At 45.0% G+C, this 2500-nt stretch overlaps 1 protein-coding gene across 4 annotated transcripts in view; it reads left to right on the forward strand.

The window, feature by feature from the left end:
* MRPS34 (mitochondrial ribosomal protein S34) overlaps positions 1-2500 on the forward strand; it is a 135298-nt gene that overhangs the window by 72852 nt on the left and 59946 nt on the right. The window lies entirely within an intron of this gene.

Consider the following 2500-nt stretch of genomic DNA (forward strand, 5'->3'; position numbering starts at 1 on the left):
TATAATGTCACATTGCAGATGCCTAAAATACTGTTACGGTTGCAGGATTCAGACCACCAACAGGCTGGGCAGATGGGGGGATATGAGGTCACGACTCCGTCCACAATTTGCTACCGGTCGATGGTTTAAAAACCACGCACCATTCCAAAGCTGCCCTCTCGAATTTGGCCGAGCGATGCCGAAGGGCATTTTGGTTTTAACTCACGGTGCCTTCTCCCACCGCTTCCCAATTTCCTACGTATGGATTTACGTGCCAAATTAATGAGTTGCAGTCCCCCTGTTCCCTCAGTGACCACAAACCAGGTTCTCATTAACAAAGGATTTATTCACAAGAAATAAAGAGGGGTGGGAGAGAAGAGAAAACAAATTGAAACAAAATAATAAGCAACTGCCGTGAAGTTGATGGCATGCCATTGCAAATTCCCATACTTCCCACCCATATCAAAGTTCAAAAATGGCAAAAAAGTTCCACCAGGATTGACCAAATATCAAATTTTGAGTTAATTTTTTTTCTTCCCATTTTGACCCCTATAACCCCAAGTCCCCACACATTGGGGCATGAACATCGTTACATATTTCATGCATCCTCCAATGTTGAATGCATATACAAAGTTTCATGAAAAAAATGTTTTAAAATTTGCCCGTAATTGCATTTTTTTTTTTTTTGGTGTTTGACCCCACCCCAAGAGGTGAGGCCAAATGATACTGCTGTTGCACCTTTTGTGCCATGTGGTGATCATAACTATCAGGTTTGGTGAATTTCTGCACTCCCTTTTAGAGGAGATAGCGTGGCGGATGGACAGACGGACAAAAGCTAAAACAATTACCTTACTTCTCTCTGCGCATGCGTGCTCGGGACGAGATTCCGTACAATTTGCCAAATTCAGGACCAAAGTACTGCTAAACTGCAAGTTCGTGTTCCGATTAATGATCTACAGTGTTCAAAATATAAAATTCAATTGACATGAAGTAGTTCCTCAATCACAGACTGATGTCGATAGACAGACACACTTACAGGGTAAACCAATTGCCTAACCCCACATTGTGCTTCACGAGCATGGTAATTAACCCTCGTGCCCACGATGCCACCGATTGGCTTTATTTAATCTTCAGGTCTCTATCATAAGGGGGATAGGACAGGTAGAGGGAGAAGATGGGTCACAAATTAACCGAGGGGGTGAATGGGAACAAACCTTCCTCACACCTGATATTGGGATTGAAACATACCGGTGTGTGTCCTTGAGGTGCTTTGTCCGTCCCGCGCTCCCCCGGCTTTCTCACTGCATTACCCCACAGTGGACCCCGAACAGCTGGAAACCGTGCTGAGAGAGCTACAAGACAGAGCACTGCGGAAATAGAACCTGGGTGCAGAGAGCAGGAGGTCCACGGAAAGCAGGTCCAAGGGGAAAGACAGGTCGAAGTGTCAGTTATGAGCAAGGAAAGGCTCTGCAAGAGATGGCCACCAGAAAAGACTGCGTGATTCCAGCAGTCACGTGTTGTATTAACTCCCTGTAGGGCAGCGCCGAGGACCCTTAACAACACGCTCATTGGTCACTCTCCAGGGGAGAAATCACCCCACCTTCTCGGAGTCTCCAACCCATGGAAGGATCTCGAAGCCGACCTCACTCGTGAAAAAACTCGATTCATTTTCAATTTAAAGGATGTCTGTTATCATGCGCGGGTGTCTGTTATCATGCATTTGTGCCTGCTTTGCTTTGTATCATGGATAAAAGGAAAGGGTTGGATGGAAATCAGGATTGAAAAGAAGACAGATATTATTATTAGAAGCAGATTCAAATGAAAGGGTGTGCCGCGTGCATCCCATACAGTCTTGTGGTAGAGAGTTTCTCATTGTAATTTTCACAGGCGGCCACCTGGGTGCAGTGCCTGCTTTGATTTGTTTCATAGATAAAAGGAGAGGGTTGGAATGAAAATCAGGACTGAATGGAAGACAGAGATATAGTTAGACTGAGCTATAAGACCCACACAATGCACTTCATCCTGTTAACCCATTAGACGTGAGGGGAAGGTCTGACTGCACGAAGACTAATGAAATAACTGTCTGAGGATCACTGCATGTTGGGTGCCATTGCCTTAGAGGCATGCGGTTTTACACAACCCCAACAGTATGTATGACTGTCCCATGTGGCTTGCATTTTATTAAATTAATGTGTTTCTTTTCCTTTTTGTGCCCAGTTTCCCACTTCCTGGGGCACTTACAATTGATCCTAAAAATGGAGTTTTACATGCCACAACAATGCTGTCGCCTTTCTCACCGCACTTAGCCACATGTACACCTAAAGAAAATGGTCTACCTCCCGGTAATTCTCAGTAAACAAAACAGATGGCTGATGTGTCTGATCACAGAAGAGACATCCAAGTTTCATTTGCCGGTGTCATCAGGACGCCGCTGATGAGAGGTTGAGTGCAGCTCCACACATACTGTACAACAAGATTGTGCATTGGGTGGGACCCCAAGAAAAAACAAACCCAATGTGAA

The sequence above is a fragment of the Eptatretus burgeri genome, chromosome 1, assembly GCF_056783735.1.
Source record: "Eptatretus burgeri isolate ZD-2024b chromosome 1, Ebu_testis_v1, whole genome shotgun sequence".
In the NCBI taxonomy this organism is placed as follows: Eukaryota; Metazoa; Chordata; class Myxini; order Myxiniformes; family Myxinidae; genus Eptatretus; species Eptatretus burgeri.